The sequence below is a fragment of the Haematobia irritans genome, chromosome 1 (genome assembly GCF_050003625.1).
Source record: "Haematobia irritans isolate KBUSLIRL chromosome 1, ASM5000362v1, whole genome shotgun sequence".
NCBI classification, from domain to species: domain Eukaryota; kingdom Metazoa; phylum Arthropoda; class Insecta; order Diptera; family Muscidae; genus Haematobia; species Haematobia irritans.
Genome location: NC_134397.1, coordinates 187,883,349 through 187,905,848, shown reverse-complemented (window position 1 = coordinate 187,905,848; position 22,500 = coordinate 187,883,349).

Genomic DNA, 22,500 nt, shown 5'->3' with positions numbered 1-22,500 from the left:
GGAAAGTCTAAAGTCGGTCGATGCCGACTATATTATACCCTGCACCACTTTGTAGATCTAAATTTTCGATACCATATCACATCCGTCAAATGTGTTGGGGGCTATACATAAAGGTTTGTCCCAAATACATACATTTAACTATCACTCGATCTGGACAGAATTTGATAGACTTCTACAAAATCTATAGACTTAAAATGTAAGTCGGCTAATGCACTAGGGTGGAACACAATGTTAGTAAAAAAATTTGAGAAACGATTCAATCTGAAGCAATTTTAAGGAAACTTCGAAAAAGTTTATTTATGATTTATCGCTCGATATATATGTATTAGAAGATTAGGAAAATTAGAGCCATTTTTACAACTTTTCGACTAAGCAGTGGTGATTTTACAAGGAAAATGTTTGTATTTTGACCATTTTTGTCGAAATCAGAAAAACATATATATGGGAGCTATATCTAAATCTGAACCGATTTCAACCAAATTTGGCACGCATAGCTATAATGCTAATTCTACTCCCTGTGCAAAATTTCAACTAAATCGGAGTTAAAAATTGGCCTCTATGGTCATATGAGTGTAAATCGGGCGAAAGCTATATATGGGAGATATATCTAAATCTGAACCGATTTCAACCAAATTTGGCACGCATAGCTACAATGTTAATTCTACTCCCTGTGCAAAATTTCAACTAAATCGGATCAAAAAATTGGCCTCTGTGGTCATATGAGTGTAAATCGAGCGAAAGCTATATATGGGAGCTATATCTAAATCTGAACCGATTTCAACAAAATTTGGCACGCATTGCTACAATGCTAATTCTACTCCCTGTGCAAAATTTCAACCAAATAGGGTAAAACTCTGGCTTCTGGGACCGTATAAGTCCATATCGGGCGAAAGATATATATGGGAGCTATATCTAGATCTGAACCGATTTTAATAAAATTTGGCACACTTGACTATAGTACTAATTGTTCTTCTTGTGCAAAATTTTAAGTAAATTAGGGTAAAACTCTGGCTTCTGGGGCCATATAAATCCATGTCGGGCGAAATATATATATGGGAGCTATATCTAAATCTGAACCGATTTCTTCCAAAATCAATTGGGATCTATTCTGTGCCAAAACACATACTTGTGCCAAATTTGAAGTCGATCGGACTAAAACTGCGACCTAGACTTTGATTACAAAAATGTGTTCACGGACAGACGGAAAGACGGACATCGCTATATCGACTCAAGAGCCCACCCTGAGCATTTTTGCCAAAGACACCATGTGTCTATCTCGTCTCCTTCTGGGTGTTGCAAACATATGCACTAACTTATAATACCCTGTTCCACAGTGTGGAGCAGGGTATAAAAAGACTGAATATCTACAAAGATCGGGTAAGGCGCACGACGTATTCTCATTTGTAGATACTTGTTCAAACTGTACATGATACATTGGCTTTAAAATTTATTTTATCAGCTAAGAACCCTTTGCTAAGTCGGATTTCGTTAAGAAATAAAATATATAATTTAATTTTCTATTGCCTATTTTTAGGATCAATATTGTTAAACTTTATCCAGTTTATATTCACCTCAGTACTTTAATTTTATTTTTAACTCAATTATTATTAAAGCAGTAGTTAAGGAGAAAAACGTATATTGTATTACAGTTATCTTTGCGTTCGACTCTTCTTCAAACGTTTGTCATTTAACCCTTTCGCTACCAAACCTAAATTATAAAAAAGTAATTCCCATTGCCATTTTGAATGTTATTGCCGTGTTATGTAGATATAAGAGGATGCAAGTTAGACATTTGTCGAATACAGAGTCTCAGCTGATAATAGAATAAAGTAATTCGCCGTATTTTTTTTTTTATTTCGAGCAAAGTAATTTCAGCATCTCCTTTCAATGTAGGACGAGTATAGTCGTTTTGGTAGTGAGGACTAACCTACAAAGAACAAATATACTCTTCCTTGGTAGCAAATGGCTAATGTACCTTGTCTTTCATTATTGTTGACAAATTTGACACTTTTGAACATCTTCCGATCCGGGTGAAATTAAGTACGTAATGTTAGTATATTCCCACGCACAATCATTCAGTTTGTCCTTCGATATAGAGAAACAAAAATCAATTTTCTTTCCTTTTGAATACGAAAGAAAGCTTTCGTTCGATATACAGGAACAAGGCATTACAATTTAGAAGACAATGTTAAGAAATAAAACTCAACTTTGCACTCGGCAACTGTCACAAGATTTTTTTTTGCAATCCATGGTGGAGGGTACATACGATTCGGCATGGTCTAACTTTTAGCCGTATATACTTATTTAATTTTAAATTTGTAGCATTCACCTGCTGTTACCATAGCATATGTTTAGGAACTTTATTTTGAAATTATATCCACTTTATATTCAATATCCCAGCAAAAAAATTGTCGCACAATAAGGAATGAGTATGTTCTTTTTGGTTCCAGTAGCAATGAATTTTACATACGGTCCATTGGTTTTATATTAATTGCATGCAGATGTGATAATATATCAGTATTTTGCTTTCCATTTGAAAAAAAAAAACTTTAGAAAAACCCTGTTTCTTTCCTTTTGCGGTTTCTAACTCTATGTAAAGATTTTTCGAACGAAACTAGCATAAAGGCAAATTTTGCTTGAGTCCAGAAATGGAACGGTACACACCCTAAAAAAGCGGTTCTGTAATGTATACTCCAAAACTCTGCTTCAGGCATATATATTTGAAGCAGAATGTGTTTGGGAGTACATATTCATTCTGCTTCAAGCATATATATTTTCAGGATTTGCCCAAGGGAGCCACCATGTTGCAATGGCTGGCATGCACGACTTGCATACACAAGGTCGTGGGTTCGATTCCTGCTTTGACCGAACACCAAAAGTTTTTCAGTAATACTGGTGACATTTCTGAGGGTTACAAAGCTTCTCTTAGTGGTTTCACTGCTATGTGGAACGCCGTTCGGACTCGGTTATAAAAAGGAGGTCCGTTGTCATTGAGCTTAACATAGAATCGAGCAGCACTCAGTGATAAGAAATAAGTTCACCAATGTGGTATCACAATGGACTGAATAGTTTAAGTGAGCCTGATACATCGGGCTGCCAACTAACCTAGAATTTGTCAAACAAAATATTGCTTGTATTGTTCAAACATATTATGTTTCGCCTTAGGTATATATATTTTAAAGACGCCTATCCATTTTTTTTTTACTTCCAGCAAAATGCCATAAACGTACTTGTGTTTACAATTAAAAAAATTGGTATATTTTATTAGAATGTCATACTGAAAATAACATATAACATAACAAATATAAAAGTCAATAAGCAATCACGAACATTTACATTTAACATATTCCTTCATGTTGGACTAGCCTAGTTGGACTAGCCTCACTGTGTTGTATTGATGTCTTTCGTTATCTCTCTTATTCGCCAGTTTTAGTTTTTATACCCACCACCATAGAATGGTGACGGGGATATAATAAGTTTGTCATTCCGTTTGTAACATATCGAAATATCGATTTCTGAATATATAAAGTATATAACAGGTTGGCTGATAAGTCCCTGGTCTAACAAAGAACAACACATTTTTTTGCAAAATTCGTTTTTATTATTCAACATAGTTCCCTTCAAGAGCGATACAACGATTATAACGACCTTCCAATTTTTTGATACCATTTTGGTGGTACTCTTTCGGTTTTGCCTCAAAATAGGCCTCAGTTTCGGCGATCACCTCTTCATTGCAGTCAATTATTTCCCTGCGAGCATCCTTTTAAGGTCTGAGAACAAGAAAAAGTCGCTGGGGGCCAGATCTGGAGAATACGGTGGGTGGGAAGCAATTCGAAGCCCAATTCATGAATTTTTGCCATCGTTCTCAATGCCTTGTGGCACGGTGCGTTGTCTTGGTGGAACAGCACTTTTTTCTTCTTCATATGGGGCCGTTTTGCCGCGATTTAGACCTTCAAACGCTCCAATAACGCCATATAATAGTCACTGTTGATGGTTTTTCCCTTCTCAAGATAATCGATAAAAATTATTCCAGCGAACTTTTGAGTCTTTCCACGCTTCGGAGACCGGTGAACCGCTGTCCACTCAGCCGACTGTCGATTGGGCTCAGGAGTGTAGTGATGGAGCCATGTTTCATCCATTGTCACATATCGACGGAAAAACTCGGGTGTGTTACAGGTTAACAGATGCAAACACCGCTCAGAATCATCAACACGGTGTTGTTTTTGGTCAAATGTGATCTCGCGCGGCACCCATTTTGCACAGAGCTTCCGCATATGCAAATATTGATGAATGATATGACCAACACGTTCCTTTGATATCTTTAAAGCTTCTGCTATTTCGATCAACTTCATTTTACGGTCATTCAAAATCATTTTGTGGATTTTTTGATGTTTTCTTCGGTAACCACCTCTTTCGGGCGTCCACTGCGTTCACCGTCCTCCGTGCTCATTTCACCGCGCTTGAATTTTGCATACCAATCAATTATTGTTGATTTCCCTGGGACAGAGTCCGGAAACACTTTATCAAGCCAAGTTTTTGCTTCCACCGTATTTTTTCCCTTCAGAAAACAGTATTTTATCAAAACATGAAATTCCTTTTTTTCCATTTTTTTTTTTCACAAGAACAAAAGTTGCTTCACAAAAGACACTCTATCTCACAAACTAATTGACTTACAGACGTCAAATTTTGACACGAATCATTTGAAGGTTGGTACTATATAAAAATAATATGCATTTAATACTAGCGACTCCATCTATGTGTCAGATCGGGGACTTATCATCCAACCTGTTATGTATATTCTTGATCAGGGAGAAATTCCAAGACGATATACACAGAAAAAAAAGTGAACTGTTTTATAAGAAGAATGATCTACCACGCACGAAAATTTAACTAAATTTTACTCCACATTTTGAGATTTCCACAAAGCGTTGTTATAACCAGGAAATTTTGATGTCCTGTTGTACTTTCTAACTGCAGTTCACGAAATTACATCGTCTCATAGAAGAAAAAATTAACTAAAAGTATAGAAGAAAATTATTGGCGCCAAATCATGACCATTTCAAACATACAGTAGTTCATTCTTACTATTTTTGGGAATCGTACGAAAATCTTCATTTGTTTTAGTTCATATTGAATGTATGTTTGCGGTCATTGAACTTTATACTCACGTTTAGTTCATAAAACTTTTGATACATACTTAAAAAAAGTAAGGCTGTGGAAAATTTCGATAAAAATAATAAAATTTAACTACAAGCAAATAATTTGTTTCCAATAAAAAATAAGTTAAATTTAGCGTTAGTTTAACTACGGAAATTTTTTTCTGTGTAGCCATTTCCGTCTGTCTGTCTTTCTGTTGTAATCACGCTACAGTCTTCAATAATGTAGCAATCGTGCTGAAATTTTGAACAAACTCCTCTTATGTCTGCAGGCAGGTCAAGTTCGAAGATGGGCTATATCGGTCCAGGTTTTGATATAGTCCCCATATAAACCGACCTCCCGATTTGGGGTCTTGGGCTTATAGAAAGCGTAGTTTTTATCCAATTCACCTGAAATTTGAAATCTAAGGGTATTTGAGAACCATAGAGAGGTTTGCCAAAAATGGTGAGTATCGGTCCATGTTTTGATATAGACCGATCTCCCAATTTGGGGTCTTGGGCTTATAGAAGCGTAGTTTTTATCTAATTTGCCTGAAATTGGAAATCTAGAGGTATGTTAGGACCATAAAGAGGTGTGCCAAAAATGGTGAGTATCAGTCCATGTTTTGGTATAGCCCCCATATAGACCGATCTCCCGAGTTTACTTCTTGGGCTTTTAGAAACCGTAGTTTTTTTCGATTTGCCTAAAGTTGGACATCTAGAGGTATTCCATATGCTAATGTCGTTATCATGTTTTAATTTTTAATTAATTGTTTTAAATCCATATCTAAGTCGTTATCATGTTTTTAAAAGACTTTGACAGCATTTGAAGAAAATAGAAAAAATGAAAATTTTAAATTTGTTTCTTAGAATAAAGTACGCAAAACTCAAATTTAAAAGAGAATTGTGTCCTAAATTCTGCGCTTCTTTGGCTCGGAATCAATACCAAAATAATTAGTGTAAAGACAACATCTTTGGAACAGGGCATACTGCTTTTTCAGTGTAGCGAATATTGTTATTATTAACTTGTGACGCATTTTAGATATTAAAAAATTATTTAATTGCATATACATGAACATTCAATCGTCCGTATAGAAATATTTCTCTATAACCTTCTCCTTAAACCTTGTACCTTGAAATTTAACCTTTCAAGATTTAACTCAAAAGCGATTTTGACAAACGAAAAGTTTCAAGCATTTAAATAATAGTTTTTGTGCGTTTCGACTTAGCGGAGCATAATGAACACTCTCTTCCTTTACAGGATCTTCCGACGTATTTTGGTACATAGTTTTCTATTTGCATGTGCTTGTGTATAGATATGCCGTTACGCCAAATAAGGCGAAGGGGGACAGAAAAGTATAAACATTTTTCTGCAATACAATACATGTCAGACACCACGCACATACATATATCATAGAAATAAAGTGTTTCAAGAACCATTAAAAGCTAAATGGCTTAATACATAAAGTTTCATAGTATTTACGTTTCATTTAATGAAGCTCTGGGAAATGTACTTTCATCAAATGAACAAACAAAGCGTTCGTTCATGGAAAGTGATTTGCTCGCAATGATTGAATTAAATCAATTAAATAAGTTTATGCTAGAAACTAAAAAGTTTTATTTTGTAATTGACAATTAATTTAACATCAGTTTTCTCAACAAGAATATTTGACTTTTAATAAAAGTTTACAAACATTCAAAAATTTCTGCTTAAGTATCTAAAATGTATTGTATATTTTCCGACAAGTATTTTAAGAACACAAGGTATTGATGCATTGTGTGAATTTTGCTCAAAAATGAGCTGAAAAAACATAAAAACCTTTTTTATTTGAGTGCCGGAGCACACATGAAGCTCGGCACTTTTTAAAAAGAGCGGGCCGACATGACACTTCTGCTCGCAAGTGCCAATGAAATGAGCAGCCCTTTTCAAAAACTCGTAGGTTGTTTTGAATTTTGTATACATAACTGAGATGTCATATTGTACATTTTAAACATTTTTCTAGGGAATCAATTGGAAATAAAAATATGCAAATGTGTGGATAACAAAAAAAAAATATGAAAGTACGTGGAAATGTTTAACAAAATTCGAAATATAATCGATCAATGAAATCATTAACACTTTCATAGTGACTTACTATAGTGGTCCAATATTTAGAGGGTTATATACAATTGTATACGAACACAATTAAAAAATCAAATCAGAACTCACAACGTGTTTGCCCCTCTCCATTCATGTCATTTGTATTTCAACTTAGAACAAGTAAATACGGCCGTAAGTTCGGCCAGGCCGCATCTTATGTACCCTCCACCATGGATTGCGTACAAACTTCTATGAAAGACTGTCATCCACAATCGAATTAATTGGGTTGTGGTATCTTAAAACTTCTTAACATCGTTTTCTAAATTGTGAGTTAGCCCATACGTGGTATATATTAGACAAAAAAGGTATGTGTAGGTATGTCTACAAATAAGTACGAATCGATATGGACATTTGCACGGTATGCAGGGAGCCAGAATTGAAATATGGGGGTCGCTTATATGGGACCTATATACAATTATGAACTTGATATGGACCAATTTTTGTGTGATTGGGGATCGATTTATCTGAGGGCCATATATAACTATAGACCGATATGGACTTAGTAAGGCATGGTTGTTAACGGCCATATACTAGCACAATGTACCAAATTTCAAGTGACTTGGATGATATTTGCTCCTCAAAGAGGTTTCAAAACCAAATCTCGGGATCGGTTTATATGGGGGCTATATATGATTATGGACTGATATGGACCACTTTTGGCATGGTTGTTAAATAACATATAGTAAAACCACGTACCAAATTTCAACCAGACCCGATGAATTTTGCTTCTCCAAAAGGCACCGGAGGTCAAATCTGGTGATCTTTTTATATGGGGGCTATATATAATTATGGACTGATATGAACCAATTCATGCACGGTTGTTGGATACCATATACTAACATCACGTACCAAATTTCAACCGAATCGGTTGAATTTTGCTCTTCCAAGGGGCTCCGAAGGTCAAATCTGGGGATCGGTTTATATGGGGACTATATATAATTATGGACCGATTTCGACCAATTTTTGCATGGGTGTTTGTGGCCATATATTAACACCACGTACCAAATATCAACTGAATCAGATGAATTTTGGTCTTCGAAGAGGCTCCGGAGGTCAAATCTGGGGATCGGGTTATATGGGGGCTATATATAATTATGGACCGATGTGGACCAATTTTTGCATGGTTGTTAGAGACCATATACTAACACCATGTACCAAATTTTAGCCGGATCGGAAGAAATTTACTTCTCTTAGAGGGTCTGCAAGCCAAATTTGGAGGTCTGTTTATATGGGGGCTATACGAAAAAGTGGACCGATATAGCCCATTTGCGATACCATCCGACCTACATCAATAACAACTACTTGTGCAAAGTTTCAAGTCGATAGCTTGTTTTGTTCGGAAGTTAGCGTGATTTCAACAGACGGACGGACATGCTCAAATCGACTCAGAATTTCACCACGACCCAGAATATATATGCTTTATGGTGTCTTAGAGCAATATTTCAATGACAAAGTTAATATACCCCCATCCTATGGTGGAGGGTATAAAAAATCTGTAATTTTTGTCAAATATATAATTTTTTATAATTTTTAATGGATTCTAACGCTTGTCGGAAACGTTTGACATCAAATATTTTCAAAAATTCACAAATTTTTCAGATTGGATTTAACATTTTTTTCGACAAAATTTAAATGATTTGTACCATTTTATGAATTCTTACTCTGCTATATATAATTATGGACCGATACCGACCAATTTTTACATGGGAGTTTGAGGCCATATATTAACACCACGTACCAAATTTCAACTGAATCAGATGGATTTTGGTCTTCCAAGAGGCTCCGGAGGTCAAATCTGTTGATCGGTTTATATGGGGGCTATATATAATTATGGACCGATGGGTTCCAATTTTTGCATGGTTGTTAGAGACCATGTACTAACACCATGTACCAACTTTCAGGCGGATCGGATGAAATTTGCTTCTCTTAAAGGCCTCGAAAGTCAAATCGGGGGATCGGTTTATATGGGGGCTATATATAATTATGGACCGATGGGGACCAATTTTTGCATGATTGTTGGAGACCATATACTAACACCATGTACCAAATTTCAGCCTGATCGGATGAAATTTGCTTCTCTTAGAGGCCTCGCAAGCCAAATCGGGGGATCGGTTTATATGGGGGCTATATATAATTATGGACCGATGTGGACCAATTTTTGCATGGTTGTAAGAGACCATATACTAACACCATGTACTAAATTTCAGCCGGATCGGATGAAATTTACTTCTCTTAGAGGCCTCGCAAGCCAAATCTGGGGATCGGTTTATATGGGGGCTATATATAATTATGGACCGATGTGGACCAATTTTTGCATGGTTGTTAGAGACCATATACTAACACCATGTACCAAATTTCAGCCGGATCGGATGAAATTTGCTTCTCTTAGAGGCCTCGCAAACTAAATTTGGGGGTCCGTTTATATGGGGGCTATACGTAAAAGTTGACCGATATGGCCCATTTTCAATACCATCCGACCTACATCAATAACAACTACTTGTGCCAAGTTTCAAGTCGATAGCTTGTTTCGTTCGGAAGTTAGCGTGATTTCAACAGACGGACGGACGGAGGGACGGACATGCTCAGATCGACTCAGAATTTCACCACGACCCAGAATATATATACTTTATAGGGTCTTAGAGCAATATTTCGATGTGTTACAAACGGAATGACAAAGTTAATATACCCCCCATCCTATGGTGGAGGGTATAAAAAGTTAAAATTACCCATTAAAAGTGTGAAAAACCATGCTATAAAAATTTGAATTAAAAGAACTTCCTGGGTAGTTAAAATAGAGAACATCATTGGGAGTGCATCTTCTGGAAGTGCTTTTAAAGTTGTGCCTTTGGAAGAACTTCCAAATATTTTTGGTTGGTAATTATAAACCTATATCAAATCTGGATATCGGTTTATATGGGGGTTTTATGTTATTATGGACCGATATGGGTCATTTTTCCCATGATTAATACAGGCTATATTCTAACAAACCAAATTTAAACCATATCAGATGAAATTTGTACCTCCAGGAAGCTCCGGAAATCGAATATTGGGATTGGTTTGTGTGGGGGCTATTTATAATTATGGACTGACATGAACCAATTTGGGAATGGTTGTTAGGTACCATATACTAACACCACATATAAAATTTGAAATCGGATGAAATTTGCTCCTCCAAGTGTGTAGGTTTATATAGGGACTAAATACCATATAATTATAAACCGATATAGAGCAATTTTTGCGTGCTTGTCAGAGGCCATATACTAACATTACGTACCAAATTTCAAACGGATCGGATGAAATTTGCTCCTCCTAGAGGATCCGCAAGCCTAATCTGGGGATCGGTTTCTGTATATAATAATGGACTGATATAGATAAATTTTTGCATGGTGGTTAGTGGCCATATACTAACAGTTCGTGCCACATTTCAACGCGATTTGATTGATATGATCTGGGGATCGGTTTACATGGAGGCTATACGTAAAAGTGATCCGATATGGCCCATTGGCAATACAATCCAACGTACATCAATAACAACAACGTATGCCATGTTTCAGGTCGAAAATTAGTGTGATTGCAACAGACGGATATGGATAGATAGACTCAGAATTTCACTACAATCCAGAAAATTTATAGTTTATGGGGTCTGTCACATATATATCGATGTGTTACAAACGGAACGACAAAATTAATATACCCCCACCCTATGGAGTGTATAAAAACGGTTGTGTCTCTTTTAGGTTTTAAGTACTCCGTATAATGTCTGAAAACCTACAAAACTTGGTTATATTGCAAGGGGTGTATATGGGGCTTTCAGAAAAAACAAAACAGATTGGCAACTGGTACTTCACCATTAAACCCTAAAAAATAAAATCGCTTCTGTAACATATACCCCAATCACATTCTGCTTCAAGCATATATATTTTCAGGATTGCCCAATCAAAATATTGTTTGTATTGTTTCAAACATATTATTTTTCACCTTAGGCATACACTGGTAGAAAAAAAAGGACATTTTCTTTGGGTATATCTATTTCTAAGGCCCCGATTGGTTACCTCCATTCTTTTACTTGCAGCATACTCTCTAGGTTTCTCTTTCTAAACATATATTTGTTTATAGGCTCTTTCTAAATTAATATATGTTTGTATCCAAACATATTATATTTACAAAAATTTTATGTTCCAAACATAATATTTCTAACACATTGACATATATGTCCCAAACATGTTATGCTAGTTTATATGCTTGCATTTAAAAATATTGTGTTAAAAAATTTGAGTTTCAAACATATAATTTTTACACCCAAAAATATGAAAAACAGTATTTTTCGTCCGTGTAAGAACAAAAACAAAACTTGTTTAATTGTCGATTTTGTGAAAAGAAGAACTCATCAAAAATGAACAATTTAAACATATCGGTATTAATTATTTTTTTATGAATCTAGCCCAAAAAGTTGGGTTATCTGAAGATTTTGGTATTGGCCTAAAGATTTTGGTATTTATTTCGGCCAAAAGCGTGAAAATTATTTTCGGGAAATAAACCTGCTTTAAATTTACGTTACATTAAATAGAAATTTGAATGCAGATTTCATTTATTGAATTTGTCACTTCCATTTTGCCATATGGAAATAACACTATTTATTGACGAAATAATTTCAGCTTAGAAATCCAAATGATAATATTTTTTCTTTTCTAAATAAAACTTTAAGCACATCTTGGGTGGACAACTTTCAAAGCCTATAGTCGCAGAGAAAAACAAACAAAAACTATAAGAGGAAATAACCCCAGAAAATGACATATTTAGGAGAGCCGGAAAATGTTCCCGGTCCTTAATTACTAAACATTTGACATATAGAAAATTACAACTAAACAAACATTTATTTATCAAATGTTGTAAATTGTAAATTTTCGAATTTCCCATCTTCCTCTTCTAATGGCTTTGATCATAACCTGAGTTGATAACACAAACTCCATATTGGAATCGCTCGAAATATATATTATCTAACCGGTAAAACTGCTATCCATACAGATGGCATTAAAAGATTTACTCATCGTTGTGTATATTCAGGCTTTCGAATTAAAAACTAATATTTGGTTAAATATGTATACTCCTGAAAATATGCTTGTCATACCACAGTATAACAGTTTAAGGCGTCATGTGTTAAGTATTAACATAGACCAGCTACAACAATGTAAAGCCCCTTATTTATTAAGTTTGTTTTACTGTCCGATATTTAACAAGTTCGGAAAGTCAAAAGGGGGAGATAACATTATACCATTCACCACTTTGTAGAATAAAATGCTTGATACCCATATATGTTCCCACATACATACGTATATTTAAATCTGAACCGATTTGGAAAAAAATTGTTGCACTTCGCCGTGGGATAGCTCAATGTTATTAAAAAAACAGCAACAAGTAAGGAAAGTCTAAAATCTTAAACAATTCTATGGAAAGTTTGAGGAAGTCATCGCTGACGTTGTGTATAAAATATGAGTATTATGGCCATTTTTGCCTAAATCGGAACATACATATGTATATTTAGGGCTGAATGTAAATCTGAAGCGATTTGGATCAAATTCAATACACTTAAACAGAATCTTGAATATATTCTCTGTGTAAAATATAAAGTCAATTGGAGTAAAATTTCGAAGAAATTGGGTGTAAAATATGAAATTTTACATCACGTTCTCCTAAATCATGTGTAGATATATATGACAGCTATATTTAAATCGGAACCGATTTCAACCAAATTTGGCACGCTTGACGATACTATCAGTTGTACTTCTTCTACAAAATTTGAAGCAAATTACAATAAAATTCTGGCTTCTGGGAACATATAAGTACATATCGGTCGAAAGATATATATGGGAGCTATATCCAAATCTGAACCAATTTGGCTAATTTTTTGCAAGTTTACGGGACTTGAAATTTTAAGAAAATCGGTTGATAAACACGTCAATTGTGACCAAATCTTTAATAAAATTATATAGAAGTTATATCTACACCTGATCCGATTTTTATTTCAAAATAAATAGCACTTGTTTTTGAGCCAAAATAAGATCCCTTGCCAAATTTGAGGACAATCGGACGAACTGTTTGTTGCACACAAAAATATATGAACAGACAGACGGACATCGCTAAATCGACTCAGAATTTAATTCTAAGATGGTATACTAAACGAAGGGTCGTTACGTACACACAGAGAAGAGAGTGGTTGGAATTCTGTTGTAGTAATGAACATTCTACATTTAGAAATAAATATAGGTTGTTTATACCAATTTTCTGTATTTACATGTATTTGTTCGTAACTGTAACTATTTAGTGAGACTTTCAACAGAATTTCTGTCATGCTACAAAATAAATGGTTGTAGCAACCAAATCTACCTCCTTTGAAAAATGTTGAGTCAAATTAGTTGATACGACCAACCGTAAGGAAATTTTTTAACTATCATTTAGTTGCCAACATTTTAATATAGCATTCACAGCAGAATGGTGTTTGGAATTTTTAAATGTCATTTGCGTTAATAATAATTAATTGAAGTAGAAAAATGTATTTTATTTCAAACTTTTAAATCGAAGCAAGAAAATGGGTCAAAAATGTCGATTCTTCTCATATCTTCACCATGGATGGGATCGCAACACCTTATGGATGATCTAAGGAGAGGATGTTTCCTGTGGACAATGGTTTGTACTCTATATATTTTTTTAGAGAATTCAAAATAACTCCATGTACCCAATTTCTAGCATGTAAATTCGGAGACTGTGATTCAACTGGATCCTGTTTGACCCGAATGTTTGTAGGTGTTAAAATCGCGGACTAGTTGAGATAAAAAACAAGAAGGGCAACTCTAAAGCCGGGCGGACCCGACAATATTATACCCTGTACAATTCGTTAGATCTCGACTATCTAATCTCGCTTATATAAATCTGAGCCGATTTGGATTTGGAGAATGTGAAATCTGCTATCTGTGTAAAATATCAAGTCAAGTCTTGTTTAGTCTCGTGGGTAAAATATGTGTATTATTGTCATATTTCCCCCTTGAAACCAACATATATTGGACCAATAACAAAAGGAAATTATAATAAAATACTTAATAAAAAACTGAACCTCTCTCATTAAAACATTTGATATGGGTAGCGTTGTTTAGATAGCGGGACCAATTTTTTTATACCCTCCACCATAGGATGGGGGTATATCAACTTTGTCATTCCGTTTGTAACACATCGAAATATTGCTCTAAGACCCCATAAAATATATATATTCTGGGTCGTGGTGAAATTCTGAGTCGATCTAAGCATGTCCGTCCGTCTGTCCGTCTGTCCGGCTGTCCGTCCGTGGAAATCACGCTAACTTCCGAACGAAACTAGCTATCGACTTGAAACTTGGCACAAGTAGTTGTTATTGATGTAGGTCGGATGGTATTGAAAATGGGCCATATCGGCCCACGTTTACGTATAGCCCCCATATAAACCGATCCCCAAATTTGGCTTGCGGAGCCTTCCGGAGCAGCAAAATTCATCCGATCCGGTTGAAATTTGGTACGTGGTCTAAGTATACGGTCTCTAACAACCATGCAAAAATTGGTCCATATCGGTCCATAATTATATATAGCCCCCATATAAACCGATCCCCAGATTTGACCTCCGGAGCCTCTTGGAGGGGCAAAATTCATCCGATCCGGTTGAAATTTGGTACCTGATGTTGGTATATGGTCTCTAACAACCATGCAAAAATTGGTTCATATCGGTCCATAAATATATATAGCTCCCATATAAACCGATCCCCAGATTTGACCTCCGGAACCTCTTGGAGGAGCAAACTTCATCCTACCCGATTGAAATTTGGTACGTGGTGTTAGTATATGGTCTCTAACAACCATGCAAAAACTGGTCCATATCGGTCAATAATTATATATAGCTCCCATATAAACCGATCCCCAGATTTGAACTCTGGAGCCTCTTGGATGAGCAAAATTCATCCGATCCAATTGAAATTTAGTGCGTGGTGTTAGTATATGGTCTCTAACAACCATGCAAAAATTGGTCCATATCGGTCCATAATTATATATAGCTCCCATATAAACCGATCCCCAGATTTGACCTCCGGAGCCTCTTGGAGGAGCAAAAGTCATCCGATGCGGTTGAAATTTGGTACATTTCGTTAGTATATGGCCTCTAACAGCCATGTAAACATTGTCAAATTTTATTACTATAGAAGTTTTGTCAAAATTTCATTTCTATAGAAAGTTTTGTAAAAAGTTTATTTCTATAGCAATGTTTGTCAACATTTTATTTCCATAGAAAGTTTTGTCAAAATTTTATTTCTATAGAAAATTTTGTAAAAAATTTATATCTGTAGAAAATTTTGTCAACATTTTATTTCTATAGACAATTTTGTCAACATTTTATTTCTATAGAACATTTTGTCAACATTTTATTTCTATAGAAAATTTTGTCAACATTTTATTTCTATAGAAAATTTTGTCAAAATTTTATTGCTATAGAAAATTTTGTCAACATTTTACTTCCATAGAAAATTTTGTCAACATTTTATTTCTATAGAAAATTTTGTCAAGTTTTTATTTCTATAGAAAATTTTGTCAAAATTTTATTTCTATAGAAAATTTTGTCAAACTGAATTATATACGTATTTAATCGGCCTTTTTTTTTTTTTTTGTTTAATATATACCCCTTATGGACTAACTTACAATTTAGAAGACAGTGTTAAAAAGTTTTACGATACCTTGCCATCGGCAAGTGTTATCGCAACCCAAGTAATTCGATTGTGGATGACAGCCTTTAATAGAAGTTCCTACGCATTCCATGGTGGAGGGTACATAAGATTCGGCCTGGCCGAACTTACGGCCGTATATACTTGTTTATAATTCGGTTATATGTACTTCGAGGGTTGATCAACACATCCGAATGATGAAGGTACCAACAGAATTTATTGGTTGACAAAATCAACTCTTTATGTCATGTAAGCCCTCCTTGCCATCGTTCGATTGGCAGGACCGAATTATTTGGGAGACACGACAGCCAAGTGATAGTACCTGCAACTACCAAAAGGAGGTTGGCAATAAATTCGATCGTCCCAATCAATCTGTATTCTCTGTGTACTAATACACAATCTTATTATAGCCTATAGGACAGTAGTGGTATAAAAATGAGCATGGACAAACAGGTTGACTGATAAGTCCCCGGTCTAACAAAGAAAAACACATTTTTTTTTGTCAAAATTCGTTTTTATCATTCAACATAGTTCCCTTCAAGAGCGATACAACACAGAGAATACAGATTGGTTGTGACAATTGAATTTATTGCCAACCTTCTTTTGGCAGTTGTAGCAACTATTAGTTGGCAGTTGTGTCACCCGACTGATTCGGTCGACACAACTAATATCTCATATGGTATTGGTTGAGTCTGCTAACGACATCGGTTGTAGCTACCTTCTTCATTCGGTTGTGCTGCCCAACCTTAATAATAATCATAGCCAAATTAAAAACCAATTCCTTCCCAAATAAATATTATATTATATTTTATTTTATTTAAATGTGTGTATAATGATGCATATAAATCTAAATACAATGTATTTGATATCAAATGATGCAAATTGCACTTTATGATTTTTTTACTACAAATAAAATAAAAATTTGTTATTAAATTGATTCTTATATATATTCATGTAAAAAACAACTAAATACGACTATTTAGCTGATTTGGACGTAAAATGGTGAAAATCGGTACTATTGGGACTGTAGCAGATTATAAACATTTACGGATCACCCCATTTGTGGACATATCATGTTGATTCTTACTATATCTTAACGTAGAAAGGTCGGTTCAAATGGTTCAGAAGTAAATCTGAAATACATTTATCAGAGTATAGAAACTTTTGTATAAATATGTATATGAACGTCAAATACCTCAAAACATTTTTCCGACTTCGCCAGATATCGCGAATGTTCATATTTCTTTCGGCATGGATTTCTGTTATAAACATCTCTGGTCAGTATTTTAATAAATTAAAAGAAACCGATTTTGATTCACTGGTCAAATCATGGACTGGGCGATGCTAGCAACGCATCCGTTTTATCATGCAAAGGAATTTAAAAATTAAGCATATAGTATTAGAAATTGGGGTGTATCCCAATCCGGGTTGGAGCGTATAATGTAATCTGGACCTACCTGGTATGTCCAACTTTTAAGGTTGTTTTTGTAGATTCATGGAGGTACATTTTACACAGCTGCTGTTTCAATTTGTGATGTTATTCTGACATATAATATAACCTGGCTTCCCTGCATATTTGACTCACTGACCACTGAGGAAGTGTATTTATCATCTTATCTGTTACATACCAAATTCTCCAGATAATTTGGTGCATGCTTAGATGATTAAAGAATTACCGCAGCTGAAAATTCTGCCGTTTTAATTTGAAGTCAAAAAAATAAGTCTCCTTTAGATATGAAATTAATATTTTAATAGAAATGACATTTGTAAACTAATTCAAATGGCATTCGGTTGTGAAAACCGTCCGTAAGTGGTGATAACTAAGTGACAGTTACGACAATTAATTACGGCAGGTCGTGTCATCCGAATTCAAGCATAATTTTTCAAAGTAGAGATATTAAGTTCCTACAACTGTCTGTCGTCTATCACAAACGTGAATCCATTGAAATATTAGAAACATTATAATAAAGACCAACATATGATTGCAAATATAGCAAATAGATTGGGGTAATTGATATTTAATTATAAATGTAGAATTTTCATTACATTAACCGATTTCCAACCAACCTTTTCTCTGTGTGAACGATTATAACGACCTTTCAATTTTTTGATACCATTTTGGTAGTACTCCTTCGGTTTTGCCTCAAAATAGGCCTCAGTTTCGGCGATCACCTCTTCATTGCAGCCAAATTTTTTCCCTGCGAGCATCCTTTTGAGGTCTGAGAACAAGAAAACGTCGCTGGGGGCCAGGTCTGGAGAATACGGTGGGTGGGGAAGCAATTCGAAGCCCAATTCATGAATTTTTGCTATCGTTCTCAATAACTTGTAGCACGGTGCGTTGTCTTGGTGGAACAACACTTTTTTCTTCTTCATATGGGGTCGTATTTTTTCCCTTCAGAAAACAGTATTTTATCAAAACACGAAATTCCTTTTTTTTTCATTTTTTTCACAATAACAAAAGTTGCTTCACAAAAGACGCTCTATCTCACAAACTAATTGACTTGCAGATGTCAAATTTTGACACGAATCATTTGAAGGTTGGTACTATATAAAAATAATATGCATTTAATAGTACACCCTCAAAAAAAATCGCTTCTTTAACATATGTTCCAAACATATTTTGCAGGAAGCACATATATTATTGGATACTGCCGAAACATTAATATGTTTGTTTTATGTGAACATATTATATGTTTGGAAGCATTTTGAGCCCAAAAATATTATATGCTTGGAAGAATTTTTCGCAAAGACGATTGTGCTCATTCCCTAACATACTCGTAATTTTCACTTCAACGAAATATTTTAGGTCTTGGCACCTTTTTCTGTAATACAAATAATGTTGAAGAAATTATTCACTTTTATAAATTTTTTAAATTTTACCTTTCGCCTGCACGGAGAATCGAACCGAGGACCATACAGTTTGTAAGCCAACACACTATCCACTGGGCTACGTAGCTGTTAGAGTCACCAGTAGATAATTATCGTTATAAGTTACATTTATATAGCATAGTTTGCAGCGCCCACGAGCCCATGCAAACATAACATTATTTAACAGAAACATAAATTTGTTTGCCACGTGGAGCAGTGGTTAGCATGTGTGCCTTGCATGCAAAGGGTCGTGGGTTCAATCCCTGCTCCGACCGAACACTTTTTTTATTTTTAATTTACACATTTATATTTATACTATATTAAATTTTTATAATGAAACTTCGAAATGTGGGTTATTAAAGATTTATAGTCAGTAACAGTGCTTGATATAATCGAAATTGACTGGTTTTTGGATAAAATATTATTTTTTTATTGCAAAAATAACAATTTTGTAACAAAAAACTGTTTTTGGTACAAAACTTTAAAATTTGGAAGGAATTAAAAAAACTCTAACAAAGGAAGAACGTGGAGTCGAGTATAAACATACATAAATAATTTTATAATATAAACATAAATTTATTTAAGCGTGAACAGTTTTTTACTAGCATTTAACAGAATCGCTCTAAAATGCCTTTTATTTTTCTTTAATAATTCATTTTAAAGAAAATAAAATTTTTAAATTGTTTTAGCTGCAAAACTCGAACTTAATGCCCGCTTTTATATTTGAAGGTGTCCGTCAATTCCTCGTGGACTACTTATTAATAATGAGGAACTAAACTTTGTTTTTATACATTTTAATGTGTAATTTTTCACTATTTCCTCCTTATTTCATTTTAGTGTCCCAACTCTAAAAAGAGTATAGTGCCCTTTCGTTATTTTTATGAAGACCCCTGATTTCTTTTAACGAACCAAGAAAAAATTGTGCCCATAAAGCCAAAATGATAAACAAAACACATGTCGACACATACATAAAATGCTGCTCTCAAGACTAAATTTTTCAAATTTTTGGCCTTATCATAAAACAGTTTTCCGAAACAACATACAAGCGGTTTCACAAAAATTGTTCTCTTTTGATTCTTTCGCTGTGTTATGTTGATATCTTTCGTCAACTCTCCCGGTTTCCATCTCTATTTCTTTCTCTATACTCTCTCTGTCGCTTTGAATAAAATATCACAACATATGTATGTTTAGTCGAAATTTGTGAATTTATATATGTTTGCATTCACACATATGATTTTTATGAAACATTCATGCCCAAACATAATATATTCTAACATATTAACATAGATGTCCCAAACATTTAGTGTTAGTTTAGGAACATTACATGTTTGCACTTAAATATATTGTGTTTTAAAATTGTGCCCGAAACACATTTTGTTTATATCGGAACATATGAAAAACATATTTTTCTAACAGTGTAGTGTCAAACCGAGGACTTATCAGCCAACCTGTTAAATCCATAGATGTTTCAAAAAGTGCAAGAGGAGTTACTTCGCTTACCCGAAAATGGCCAGTGAGCCAATTTGGTTTTCTCCGATTAGAAGACATTCCATTCGATATGCATGCATCATCATCACCTCCAATTCCTAGAAAGGCAAATGAAAGATCATTCAACTCTTTACCACAGAACTAAAAGTTTAAAATAGATGTGCATTAATAAAATTATTATTTTGAGTGCCATTAGATAGTCCCAAGTGAAGAAAATTGGTATACCATATCCCAATATCAATAAATTATGTCGGTTAGTAAAAGCTTCCATTAAAGAAGCAATACAGAATGCCAACAACTTAAGATCCAAGAAAAATTGCCTAGATGCCATCGCAATTCTAGGAAAATGTCTTAAATTATAATCCCAAATAAAACTTGGAAAACTAGACTTACGACTTTCTTACTTTATGGTTACGTTGGTAAGTCAGTGTGTTATCTGTAGTCATAGAAGTAAACACTAATATGCCACGTCCACTATTCCAAAAGGGCACACATGTCTATATAAAGGGTGATTTGTTAAGAGCTTGATAACTTTTTTTTAAAAAAAAACGCATAAAATTTGCAAAATCTCATCGGTTCTTTATTTGAAACGTTAGATTGGTCCATGACATTTACTTTTTGAAGATAATTTCATTTAAATGTTGACCGCGGCTGCGTCTTAGGTGGTCCATTCGGAAAGTCCAATTTTGGGCAACTTTTTCGAGCATTTCGGCCGGAATAGCCCGAATTTCTTCGGAAATGTTGTCTTCCAAAGCTGGAATAGTTGCTGGCTTATTTCTGTAGACTTTAGACTTGACGTAGCCCCACAAAAAATAGTCTAAAGGCGTCAAATCGCATGATCTTGGTGGCCAACTTACCGGTCCATTTCTTGAGATGAATTGTTCTCCGAAGTTTTCCCTCAAAATGGCTATAGAATCGCGAGCTGTGTGGCATGTAGCGCCATCTTGTTGAAACCACATGTCAACCAAGTTCAGTTCTTCCATTTTTGGCAACAAAAAGTTTGTTAGCATCGAACGATAGCGATCGCCATTCACCGTAACGTTGCGTCCAACAGCATCTTTGAAAAAATACGGTCCAATGATTCCACCAGCGTACAAACCACACCAAACAGTGCATTTTTCGGGATGCATGGGCAGTTCTTGAACGGCTTCTGGTTGCTCTTCACTCCAAATGCGGCAATTTTGCTTATTTACGTAGCCATTCAACCAGAAATGAGCCTCATCGCTGAACAAAATTTGTCGATAAAAAAGCGGATTTTCTGCCAACTGATTTTGGTAATAAAATTCAATGATTTGCAAGCGTTGCTCGTTAGTAAGTCTATTCATGATGAAATGTCAAAGCATACTGAGCATCTTTCTCTTTGACACCATTTCTGAAATCCCACGTGATCTGTCAAATACTAATGCATGAAAATCCTAACCTCAAAAGAATCACCCTTTACATGTATGTTCATCCATTTGCACACATCTATGCATGCATACATGCACACATAGGAGTGAATATGGCTAACTACCTGTTATGTTGCCATAAGGGCGGGTCTATTGTGTATTATTTGTGGCAAACCGTGGGTGGTGTTGCAAGTGGGCTATTGTTTGTGCGTGCGAGTGTAGGTTAGTGGCTGTGATAGTGGTAGTTTTGCCTTGGCACTCATTGAAATTCTATATCGTCTTTTCAGAGTTACTAAGGTGAGACACCTGCTGGCTATATCAACAATTTGCTAACTATTGTTTTAGTTCTCTTCTACCTTTCATTTTCTTTATGTGTTGCCATTCTTTATATTAAACCCTGTTTGTATAGATGTAGTAGTTGTTGCTGTTGTTTGTTTCCGTTGCAAAACGTTCTGTTGTGCATACAGAAAACTAAGATACACACACATACACACTTATGCATGTAAACAACAATTCTTGCAACTAAGGACATATACAATGTATGGGTGTTTATTAGGATGTAACGAACTAAAATTGATTGTAAATAAATATTCCGTAGATATTGGACATTTCTATAAATTTATGGAACAAAAAAATCCTTTCTGAAGCAACTTTTTTTTCGAAATTCTCTTATTTGGCTATGGCTTGTTATTACTGATATAAGCAGAGATAACTAATGTCTTAGAATCGCAAACACTAAAAAAAAGTGAA